Source organism: Bufo gargarizans, chromosome 1, assembly GCF_014858855.1.
Source record: "Bufo gargarizans isolate SCDJY-AF-19 chromosome 1, ASM1485885v1, whole genome shotgun sequence".
In the NCBI taxonomy this organism is placed as follows: domain Eukaryota; kingdom Metazoa; phylum Chordata; class Amphibia; order Anura; family Bufonidae; genus Bufo; species Bufo gargarizans.
Window position 1 is genome coordinate 708,098,643 of NC_058080.1, and position 13,044 is coordinate 708,111,686.

Below are 13,044 nucleotides of genomic sequence, written 5' to 3' on the forward strand. Positions count from 1 at the left end.
ACGCAGAGTCGGGTTTTAATCCATAAAGGGCATAAATCACCTAACATTCCTAAATTGTTTGTAATAACGTGCTTAAAAACTTCCAGTGTGTGTATAGGATCAGGTATGATGTTGTATCGATCAGGTAGTGCAAGGGTTACGCCCGCTTTACAGTGACAGACCAAACTCTGACAGACCAAACTCCCCGTTTAACGCACCACAAACAACCGCAAACAGTCCATTTGCACAACCGCAAACTCCCCATTTGCACAAGGTTGGATACCAAGCTAGCCATGTCCCGTTCCTTGTCCTCACTGATGTCATTGAAGGTCTCTTCCTCTACCCAGCCACGTACAACACCAAGGGTTCCCGAAAGGTGACAACAAGCCCCCTGGGACGCCTTCTGTGTTTGGTCTTCCACCTCCTCAAAGCCACCTTCCTTTTCTGACTCCTCGTCTTCAGACTCCTCTCTCTGCGTTACCGCAGGTTCAGTAATCGACGACAAGGCTGCTTCTGGTGGTGATGGTGACCACAACTCTTCCTCTTCATGCTCATCTACGGCCTGATCCAGCACGCTTTGCAGGGCACGCTTCAGAAAAAACGCATATGGGATGAGGTTGATGATGTTGCCTTGGGTTTGACTGACCAGGTTTGTCACCTCCGCAAAAGGACGCATGAGCCTACAGCCATTGTGCATAAGCGTTCAGTAACGTGGCCAAAAAATACCCAGCTCCACAGAGGCTGTCCTCTCTTTTTTTTTATTAAAAAAATCTGTTCATACCAGTTTAATCTCTGTTTTGTCCCCTATCAGGGGCCGGTGTATGGAATAGATTTTAGGAACCGGAAGAAGGAAAAAGATGCTTGGTCGGTCCTCTTACTTCCAATTTTGGGCACTGCGCGTACGGCTTGCAATTTACTGTGCCACCAGATAGGAGTGGTGTGTTAAGTAGTACTATTCCTATCAGTTTTATCTCTGTTACGTCCCCTATCAGGGGCCGGTGTATGGAATAGATTTTAGGAACCGGAAGAAGGAAAAAGATGCTTGGTCGGTCCTCTTACTTCCAATTTTGGGCACTGCGCGTACGGCTTGCAATTTACTGTGCCACCAGATAGGAGTGGTGTGTTAAGTAGTACTATTCCTATCAGTTTAATCTCTGTTACGTCCCCTATCAGGTGACGTGTATGGAATAGATTTTAGGAACCGGGAGATGGAAAAAGATGCTTGGTCGGTCCTCTTAATTCCAATTTGGGGCACTGCACGTGAGCCGTGTAATGTACTGTGCAATCCCAATATGAGTGGTGTGTTAAGTAGTACTATTCCTATCAGTTTAATCCCTGTTACGTTCACTAGTATTATTATTATTATTATTATTATTATAATGTGTGTTAAGTAGTACTATTCCTATCAGTTTAATCCCTGTTACATCCCATATCAGGGGACGTGTATGGAATAGATTTTAGGAACCTGGAGATGGAAAAAGATGCTTGGTTGGTCCTTCTACTTCCAATTTGGGGCACTGTGCATGCAATATACTGTGCCACCAGATAGAAGTGGTGTGTTAAGTCGTACTATTGCTTATCAGTTTAATCCCTGTTACGTCCACTAGTATTATAATTATTATTATTATTATTATTATTATTATAATAAGGTGTGTTAAGTAGCACTATCCCTATCAGTTTAATCCCTGTTACGTCCCCTATCAGGGGACGTGTATGGAATAGATTTCTAGGAACCGGAAGATGGAAAAAGATGCTTGGTCGGTCCTCTTAATTCCAATTTGGGGCACTGCGCGTGCTCCATGTAATGTGCTGTGCAATCCCAATATGAGTGGTGTGTTAAGTAGTGCTATTCCTATCAGTTTAATCCCTGTTACGTTCACTAGTATTATTATTATTATAAGGTGTGTTAAGTAGTACTATTCCTATCAGTTTAATCCCTGTTACGTCCCCTATCAGGGGACGTGTATAGAATAGATTTTAGGAACCGGGAGATGGAAAAAGAAGCTTGTTTGGTCATTCTACTTCCAATTTGGGGCACTGCGCGTGCAATATACTGTGCCACCAGATGGGAGTGTTGTGTTAAGTAGTACTATTCCTATCATTTAATCCCTGTTACGTCCCCTATCAGGGGACGTGTATGGAATAGATTTTAGGAACTGGGAGATGAAAAAAGATGCTTGGTTGGTCCTCCTACTTCCAATTTGGGGCACTGTGCGTGCAATGTACTGTGTGTGCCACCAGATAGGAGTGGTGTGTTAAGTTGTACTATTTCTATCAGTTTAATCCCTGTTACAGTCACTAGTATTATTATTATTATTATTATTATTATAAGGTGTGTTAAGTAGTACTATTCCTATCAGTTTAATCCCTGTTACGTCCCCTATCAGGGGACGTGTATATGGAATCGATTTTAGGAACCGGGAGATGGAAAAAGATGCTTGGTCGGTCCTCTTAATTCCAATTTGGGGCACTGCGCGTGCGCTGTGTAATTTACTGTGCAATCCCAATATGTGTGGTGTGTTAAGTAGTACTATTCCTATCAGTTTAATCCCTGTTACGTCCCCTATCAGGGGACGTGTATGGAATAGATTTTAGGAACCAGGAGATGGAAAAAGATGCTTGGTTGGTCCTTCTACTTCCAATTTGGGGCACTGCGCGTGCAATATACTGTGCCACCAGATAGGAGTGGTGTGTTAAGTAGTACTATTCCTATCAGTTTAATCCCTGTTACGTCCCCTATCAGGGGACATGTATGGAATAGATTTTAGGAACCGGGAGATGGAAAAAGATGCTTGGTCGGTCCTCTTAATTCCAATTTGAGGCACTGCGCGTGCGCCGTGTAATGTACTGTGCAATCCCAATATGAGTGGTGTGTTAAGTAGTACTATTACTATCAGTTTAATCCCTGTTACATTCACTAGTATTATTATTATTATTATTATTATTATTATTATAAGGTGTGTTAACTAGTACTATTTCTATCAGTTTAATCCTTGTTACGTCCCCTGTCAGGGGACGTGTATGGAATAGATTTTAGGAACCGGGAGATGGGAAAAGATGCTTGGTTGGTCCTCTTACTTCCAATTTGGGGCACTGCGCATGCAATATAATGTGCCACCAGATAGGAATAGCAATGCTTAACACACCACTCCTATCTGGTGGCACATTATATTGCATGCGCAGTGCCCCAAATTGGAAGTAAGAGGACCAACCAAGCATCTTTTTCCATCTCCCGGTTCCTAAAATCTATTCCATACACGTCCCCTAAAAGGGGACGTAACAGGGATTAAACTGATAGGAATAGTACTACTTAACACACCTTATTATAATAATAATAATATTAATACTTGTGAACGTAACAGGGATTAAACTGATAGGAATAGTACTACTTAACACACCACTCATATTGGGATTGCACAGTACATTACAGTTTAGGTATTGTTGCAGCCGCTGCTACAGAACATTAGGTATTGTTGCAGCGGCCAGAAAAATTGATGTTTCACAGGCAGAAAGTGCCCTAAAACATTGTGGCTTAAACCCTAGTTGGTGGCGGATAAGTCATGCAAGTCATCCGGCATTCAGAGATAAAATACAGCAGCGTGTGGATCATTTTTAGCCCAAGGCAGCTCATCTCAGTCATCAGGCCTTTTTAAGTTGAATGTATCGCCCACTGTCAGTCCCTTCGGGATCCATCCCTCATTCATCTTAATAAAGGTGAGGAAATCTAGACTTTTTTGACCTAGGCGACTTCTCTTCTCAGTCACAATACCTCCTGCTGCACTGAAGGTCCTTTCTGACAGGACACTTGAAGCAGGGCAGGCCAGAAGTTCTATCGCAAATTGGTATAGCTCAGGCCACAGGTCAAGCCTGCACACCCAGTAGTCAAGGGGTTCATCGTTCCTCAGAGTGTCGATATCTGCAGTTAAGGCGAGGTAGTCTGCTACCTGTCGGTTGAGTCGTTCTCTGAGGGTGGACCCCGAAGGGCTGTGGCGATGCGTAGGACTTAAAAAGCTCTGCATGTCCTCCATCAACAACACGTCTGTAAAGCGTCCTGTCCTTGCCGGCGTGGTCGTGGTAGAAGGAGGATTACTTTCACCTCTTCCCCTGTTAGATTCCCGTGGTGCTGTGACATCAGTCTTATACGCTGTGTAAAGCATACTTTTTAATTTATTTTGGAACTGCTGCATCCTTTCCGACTTCTGGTAATTCTGTAACATTTCAGGCACTTTCTGCTTATACCGGGGGTCTAGTAGCGTGGCCACCCAGTACAGGTCGTTCTCCTTCAGCCTTTTTATAAGAGGGTCCCTCAACGGGCAGAACAGCATGAAAGACCCCATTTTCACAAGGTTGGATGCCGAGCTACTCATGTCCCGTTCCTCGTCCTCACTGAACTCACTGAAGGTATGTTCTTCTCCCCAGTCACGTACAACACCACGGGTACCAGATAGGTGACAACGAGCACCCTGGGATGCCTGCTGTGGTTGGTCTTCCTCCTCCTCCTCAAAGCCACATTCCTCCTCTGACTCCTCTTCCTCAGACTCCTCTTCCAGCGTTGCCGCAGGTCCAGCAAGCAATGCTGATAAGGCTGTTTCTGGTGGTGATGGTGACCACAACTCTTCCTCTTCACGCTCATCTACGGCCTGATCCAGAACTCTTCGCAGGGCACGCTCCAGGAAGAAAACAAATGGGATGATGTCGCTGATGGTGCCTTCAGTGCGACTGACTAGGTTTGTCACCTCTTCAAAAGGATGCATGAGCCTACAGGCATTGCTCATGAGCGTCCAGTAACGTGGCAAAAAAATTCCCAGCTCAACAGAGTCTGTCCTAGAACCACGGTCATACAAATAATCGTTGACGGCTTTTTCTTGTTGGAGCAGGTGGTCGAACATTAGGAGTGTTGAATTCCAAAGTGTCGGGCTGTCACAAATCAAGCGCCTCACTGGCATGTTGTTTCGCCGCTGGATATCTGAAAAGTGCGCCATGGCCATGTAGGAACGCCTGAAATGGCCACACACCTTCCTGGCCTGCTTGAGGATGTCCTGTAAGCCTGGGTACTTATCCACAAAGCGTTGTACGATCAGATTATACACATGAGCCATGCATGGCACATGTGTCAACTTGCCCAAATTCAATGCCGCCAACAAATTGCTTCCATTGTCACACACCACTTTGACGATCTCCAGTTATGTTATGTTACTAAGTCCTTGTATAGCGCTCTAGAGGAACTCAATCCGATCAAAGCGCTTGTCGACGGCTATATTGGTGGGCCCCTACGTCATCCTACACAAAAAGCCAGGTCTTAACCAACTTCCTAAATTCCAGGTAATTTGATGCTGTTCTAATGTGTTCTGGGAGGGAGTTCCAGATCTTGGGGGCCAATACTGAGAAACGTCTGTCCCCCCTTGTCTTGAGGCGGGTTCTTGGCACCGACAGAAGGGAGGCTGAGGTGGATCTCAGTTCCATAGGAGGATGGTGACGTGTTATCTTTTTTTGCAGGTAGATGGGACCTGTTTTGTAGAGAGCTTTGTGTGTTAAGCAGCACAGCTTAAACTGCACTCTCTCTTTCACTGGGAGCCAGTGGAGTTCCCTGCGTGCTTTTGTGACAGAATCTGTCCAGTCTAGTTTCTTGATGAGCCGGATGGCTCTGTTTTGACAGTGTTGCAGAGCTCCCAGATCTTTCTCTGGCAGCCCCGCATACATTGCATTACCATAGTCCAGGTGGGAGTTGACTAGAGCTCCCACCACGACCTGTCTGCATGTGTTGGGGAGAAACGGTAGGGCTTTTTTTTAGAAGGAATAGGGCGAAGTTTGCTTTCCGTATTACTTCTTTAATCTGGGGATGGAGGCTCATTTCTTGATCCAAGATTATCCCCAGACTCTTTCCTTGTGTGGCGATGGCAACGTTTTCCCCAAAGATAGACGGGGCGGCAGCCTCAGGTGTTTTATGTAGTGCAATAAGCTCAGTCTTGGTCGGGTTGAGTTTGAGGTGGTTATGTGCTAGCCAGTTCCTGGCCTTATTTAGTCCTTCTTGCGTGAGCTTGTAGTCATCAGCGGATTTCGATACTTTCAAAAGGATCTGTGTATCGTCCGCATAAGACTCATAGCTGATGTTATTCTCCTTCAGAATAGCGAGCAGAGGTCGGACATATATGTTAAAGAGTAATGGCGAGAGGGGAGATCCCTGAGGGACTCCCCACTCCACCTTCTCGACTGGGGAAAAGAATGAGCCCAGTTTGACTCTCTGAGTTCTGTTTTTCAGAAAGGAGTCAAACCAGGCAAGTCCGTGGCTATCTACTCCGATGTCAGCTTTTAATCTATTTAGGAGGATGGGATGACTGATAGTGTCAAAAGCTGCCGACATGTCTATGAGGACCAACCAGGTCCCCCCTCCCTCGTCTGCGACCCCTAGGGCTTCATCCCATAGGCTGACCAGGGCTGATTCCGTGCTGTGTGTTGGCCTAAAGCCCGACTGGTGTTCATCTAGAAGTCGATGCTTTTCTACGTGCAGCTGGAGTTGGCTTGCCACTGCTGTCTCCATGATTTTAGCTATTAGGTGGATGTTGGTAATCGGTCTGAAGTTGGCCATTATATTTATGTCTGCTCCTGGTTTCTTGAGGAGGGGAGTTATGATTCCTAACTTGAGAGTCTCAGGGACGTTGCCACTGAGAAAGGAGTCATTTATAATTGTTAGAATTAATGGGGCAATGGTGGTCGTGCATTCAATAAGAGATTTAGTTTGGATATTGGACAGGGGATAAGTTAGTTTGGACATGTTTTTCATGCTTTTTGTTAGGTCTTCAAGTTTTAATGGGCATAGGGTGAAGGTGTGATTAGGGTTTGTCACGTTGTTCTCTATGGGGGGGACAGTTGCCTGTTGAGCTAGCAGGATGTCGTTTTGGATATCGTCGACTTGGCAGCCGTCAGCAGGTTTACCCAATGCGCAGTGTAGGTGATATACCTGCCCTGACCAGGTATCAGTGATCAGATGGACCCTTGCCCCAACACTGTGTGCCAGACATGCCATTACTTCCTTTTGCACAATCGAGTACAGGTTGGGGATTGCCTTTTGTGCAAAGAAATTTCGGCCGAGTACCTTCCACTGCGGTGTCCCAATAGCTACAATTTTTTTGAAGGCCTCAGACTCCACCAGCTTGTATTGTAAAAGCTGGCGGGCTAAGAGTTCCGACAAGCCAGGTGTCAGACGCCGGGCAAGGGGGTGACTTTGTGACATTGGATTCTTATGCTCAAACATGTCCTTGACAGACACCTGACTGTGGGCAGATGAGCAGGAACTGCTCAAGGCGAGAGACGGAGTGGCGGATGGTTGAGAGGCGGCAAGGAGGACAGCAGTGGTTGACGTGGCTGAAGATGCTGGACCAGGAGGAGGATGGCGTCTTTGAGTTTGTGTGCTGCTTGTACTCATGTGTTGATCCCATAGGCGTTTGTGATGTGCGATCATGTGCCTTCGCAAAGCAGTTGTACCTAGGTGGGTGTTGGACTTCCCACGCTCAGTTTCTTTTGGCACAAGTTGCAAATGAGGGAGACACACAAAAAAAATGCCACACTGCTGAGCTCTGCAATGATGGCATTCTGGTGGTTGCAACAGCATGCGTTGACTGGCGTGCTGTCTGGCTGACCCCGTGTGCCGATGCATGCTGTGCCACTAGCTCCTTGCGACAACCTCCCCCTGAATCCAACTCGTCTCCTCCTCCTCTCTGTCTCCCCATCTGAACTTTCCCCCTGTTCTTCTTCTCTTCAAGCGGGCACCCACGTGACATCCACGGACACATTGTCATCATCAAACGCTTCACTTGTATCTGACAACTCAGCAAAGGAAGCAGCAGCGGGTACAACATCATCATCGTCACACCGTACGTCCATGTGTGTATTGCTGCCTGACTGAGACATATCCCTGTTATCTACATCCTCTGGCAATAATGGTTGCGCATCACTCATTTCTTCCAACTGATGTGTAAATAACTCCTCTGACAGATCAAGTGAAGCGGCTGTGGTGCTAGTGTTGGTGGTGGCGGCAGGCGGGCGAGTTGTAACTTCAGAGGTGCCGGAAGCTAAGCTGGAGGAGGATGGTGCGTCAAGGTTCCGAGCAGAAGCTGTAGAAGATTGGGTGTCCTGTGTTAGCCAGTCAACTATGTCCTCAGAACTTTTCGAGTTCAGGGTACGTGGCCTCTGAACACTGGGTATTATTCTAGGGCCAAAGGAAATCACAGCACCACGACCACGACGGCCCCTGCGGGGTGGCCTGCCTCTGCCTGTCATTTTTTTTTCCCGATTAGTGGTACTATGCGTGCAAGCTTCTGTGACACCAGATATGCAGACAACTAACTGCTATTCAATCTATTACAGTAAAATTAGTAGTTTTTTTTTATGTACACTACTGTTACACCAGATATGAGTTGCACTGGTGTAAGACTGTGCCCTGACAGGGCCTAAAACGCACACGCGTGCAGGCAACTGACTGCTATTATTTCACAGTCAAATTTGTATTTTTTTTTTTACAAACCGGATTCCAAAAAAGTTGGGACGCTATACAAATCGTGAATAAAAACTGAATGCAATGATGTGGAGGTGCCAACTTCTAATATTTTATTCAGAATAGAACATAAATCACAGAACAAAAGTTTAAACTGAGTAAATGTACCATTTTAAGGGAAAAATATGTTGAATCAGAATTTCATGGTGTCAACAAATCCCCAAAAAGTTGGGACAAGGCCATTTTCACCACTGTGTGGCATCTCCCCTTCTTCTTACAACACTCAACAGATGTCTGGGGACCGAGGAGACCAGTTTCTCAAGTTTAGAAATAGGAATGCTCTCCCATTCTTGTTTAATACAGGCCTCTAACTGTTCAATCGTCTTGGGCCTTTTTTGTTGCACCTTCCTCTTTATGATGCGCTAAATGTTCTCTATAGGTGAAAGATCTGGACTGCAGACTAGCCATTTCAGTACCCGGATCCTTCTCCTACGCAGCCATGATGTTGTGATTGATGCAGAATGTGGTCTGGAATTATCTTGTTGAAAAATGCAGGGTCTTCCCTGAAAGAGATGACGTCTGGATGGGAGCATATGTTGTTCTAGAACCTGAATATATTTTTCTGCATTGATGGTGCCTTTCCAGACATGCAAGCTGCCCATGCCACACGCACTCATGCAACCCCATACCATCAGAGATGCAGGCTTCTGAACTGAGCATTGATAACAACTTGGGTTGTCCTTGTCCTCTTTGGTCCGGATGACATGGCGTTCCAGATTTTCAAAAAGAACTTCGAATCGTGACTCGTGTGACCACAGAACAGTCTTCCATTTTGCCACACTCCATTTTAAATGTTCCCTGGCCCAGTGAAAACGCCTGAGCTTGTGGATCTTGCTTAGAAATGGCTTCTTCTTTGCACTGTAGAGTTTCAGCTGGCAACGGCGGATGGCACGATGGATTGTGCTCACTGACAATGGTTTCTGGAAGTATTCCTGAGCCCATTCTGTGATTTCCTTTACAGTAGCATTCCTGTTTGTGGTGCAGTGTCGTTTAAGGGCCCGGAGATCACGTGCATCCAGTATGGTTTTACGGCCTTGACCCTTACGCACAGAGATTGTTCCAGATTCTCTGAATCTTCGGATAATGTTATGCACAGTTGATAATGATGGATGCAAAGTCTTTGCAATTTTTCGCTGGGTAACACCTTTCTAATATTGCTCCACTATCTTTCTACGCAACATTGTGGGAATTGGTGATCCTCTACCCATCTTGGCTTCTGAGAGACACTGCCACTCTGAGAAGCTCTTTTTATACCCAATCATGTTGCCAATTGACCTAATTAGTGTTAATTGGTCTTCCAGCTCTTTGTTATGCTCAAATTTACTTTTTCCAGCCTCTTATTGCCACTTGTCCCAACTTTTTTGGGACTTGTTGACACCGTTAAAATTTGAATCAACGTATTTTTCCTTTAAAATGATACATTTACTCCGATTAAACATTTGATCTGTCATCTACGTTTTATTACAAATAAAATATTGACATTTGCCATCTCTACATCATTGCATTCAGTTTTTATTTACAATTTGTTTAGTGTCCCAACTTTTTGGGAATCCGGTTTGTAAATGTACACTACTGTTACACCAGACATGAATTGCACTGGTGTGACACTGTGCCCTGGCAGGGCCTGAAACACACACGTGTGAAGGCAACTGACTGTTATTATTTCTCAGTCAAATTTGTATTATTTTATTTTAAACGTACACTACTGTTACACCAGATATGAGTTGCACTGGTGTGACACTGTGACCACCTGGCAGGGCCTGAAACGCACACACGTGCAGGACAACTGACTGCTATTATTTCACAGTCAATTTGTATATTTTTTTTTTAAATGTACTATACTGTTACACCAGATACGAGTTGCACTGGGGACACTATGCACTTGCAGGGCATGAAACACACGCGCGTGCAGGCAACTGACTGCTATTGTATTACAGTCCAAAAAGTTTTTATTTTATTTTCTTTTTATGCAAGCTATTGTGACACCAGATATGAGTGGTGGCACTGGGCAAATGAGCACAGTATACGCTGTGAGCCTGACACACACGCTGGCAGGCAACTTCAATTAGATTACACAGAAAAAAAAAAAAGCAGACTGATGTTCTAGCCCTAAAAAGGGCTTTTTGGGGTGCTGTCCTTACAGCAGACAACAGATAAGTCTTTCAAGACTGTAGTGGACACTGAATACACTTGCCTAGCTATTGATTTCCCTATTAAATCAGCAGCAGCTACACTGTCCCTCCTCTCACTAAGAATGCAGCTTCCGAATTAATCTAAAATGGATGCTGTCCAGGAAGTGGGAGGGTCTGGGAGGGAGGGTCTGCTGATTGGCTGGAATGTGTCGGCAACAATTCGCCGGCAAATAGTTTGGGACATCTCTACTCTGCACTGGTGTTGCTCTGTTAAAACTGAACATGGAAAGGCGCTCTATATTGCTCGCCGCGTTTTCCTGCCGATGTTGATGAAAGGCGCTCTATATTGCTCGACTTATTTTTCTGCCGATATTGATCGGTATTTCCTCAGGAGCAAATAGCAACCTATCATAGAGGGTGTTGCTCAGATATATTACTACATCACTCTAAAGGTGAGTGTATAGTGATGAAGACATACAAGATGCTAGCCTGTGATATTTTTAGGGCTAACTACATGTATTCAGGCAAACAAACACTGCAAGCCTCTGATAGCGTGCGTGCAGCAAGGTAGAGCCTCCGGCACTATGAGGGCCGTTGCGTGGGCAATTTCTGTGTTGTATAAATAGAGAACTCTCCTCCCACTGACTTGCCAAGCCTCGAAAACAGCAGCCAATGAGGTGCATCTGTACTGGCTGCCACAACCTCCTCCTGTCAGTCATCTCTTGCTATCGGTGGAAGGGACTATTATGATACTGTGATCCTCGCTTAAGTAACCGTAAGTTTCAGGGGATGTTACACATCTTAAAATAGAGACCTTGTCTAAAATATGTCCTTTAGAAAAGACTCGCAGCTATTTATGGTGTAACATGCTCTATGAGCTAAGATGGTAACAATCCATGAATGGTGGAGACCAAGGGATGTACAGTACAGACCAAAAGTTTGGACACACCTTCTCATTCAAAGAGTTTTCTTTAAATTGTAGATTCACACTGAAGGCATCAAAACTATGAATTAACACATGTGGAATTATATACATAACAAAAAAGTGTGAAACAACTGAAAATATGTCATATTCTAGGTTCTTCAAAGTAGCCACCTTTTGCTTTGATTACTGCTTTGCACACTCTTGGCATTCTCTTGATGAACTTCAAGAGGTAGTGACCTGAAATGGTCTTCCAACAGTCTTGAAGGAGTTCCCAGAGATGCTTAGCACTTGTTGGCCCTTTTGCCTTCACTCTGCGATCCAGCTCACCCCAAACCATCTCGATTGGGTTCAGGTCCGGTGACTGTGGAGGCCAGGTCATCTGGCGCAGCACCCCATCACTCTCCTTCATGGTCAAATAGCCCTTACACAGCCTGGAGGTGTGTTTGGGGTCATTGTCGTGTTGTAAAATAAATGATGGTCCAACTAAACGCAAACCGGATGTAATAGCATGCCGCTGCAAGATGCTGTGGTAGCCATGCTGGTTCAGTATGCCTTTAATTTTGAATAAATACCCAACAGTGTCACCAGCAAAGCACCCCCACACCATCACACCAACTCCTCCATGCTTCACGGTGGGAACCAGGCATGTAGAGTCCATCCGTTCACCTTTTCCGTTCACCTTTTCTGCGTCGCACAAAGACACAGTGGTTGGAAACAAAGATCTTAAATTTGGACTTATAAGACCAAAGCACAGATTTCCACTGGTCTAATGTCCATTCCTTGTGTTCTTTAGCCCAAACAAGTCTCTTCTGCTTGTTGCCTGTCCTTAGCAGTGGTTTCCTAGCAGATATTCTACCATGAAGACCTGAGTCACACAGTCTTCTCTTAACAGTTGTTCTAGAGATGTGTCTGTTGCCTGAACTTTGTGTGGCATTGACCTGGTCTCTAATCTGAGCTGCTGTTAACCTGCGATTTCTGAGGCTGGTGACTCGGATGAACTTATCCTCCGCAGCAGAGGTGACTCTTGGTCTTCCCTTCCTGAAGCGGTCGGCATGTGAGCCAGTTTCTTTGTAGCGCTTGATGGTTTTTGTGACTGCACTTGGGGACACTTTCAACGTTTTCCCAATTTTTCTGACTGACTGACCTTCATTTCTTAAAGTAATGATGGCCACTCATTTTTCTTTACTTAGCTGCTTTTTTCTTGCCATAATACAAATTCTAACAGTCTATTCAGTAGGACTATCAGCTGTGTATCCACCTGACTTCTCCACAAGGCAACTGATGGTCCCAACCCCATTTATAAAGCAAGAAATCCCACTTATTAACCCTGACAGGGAACACCTGAGAAGTGAAAACCATTTCAGGTGACTACCTCTTGAAGCTCATCAAGAGAATGCCAAGAGTGTGCAAAGCAGTAATCAAAGCAAAAGGTGGCTACTTTGAAAACCTAGAATATG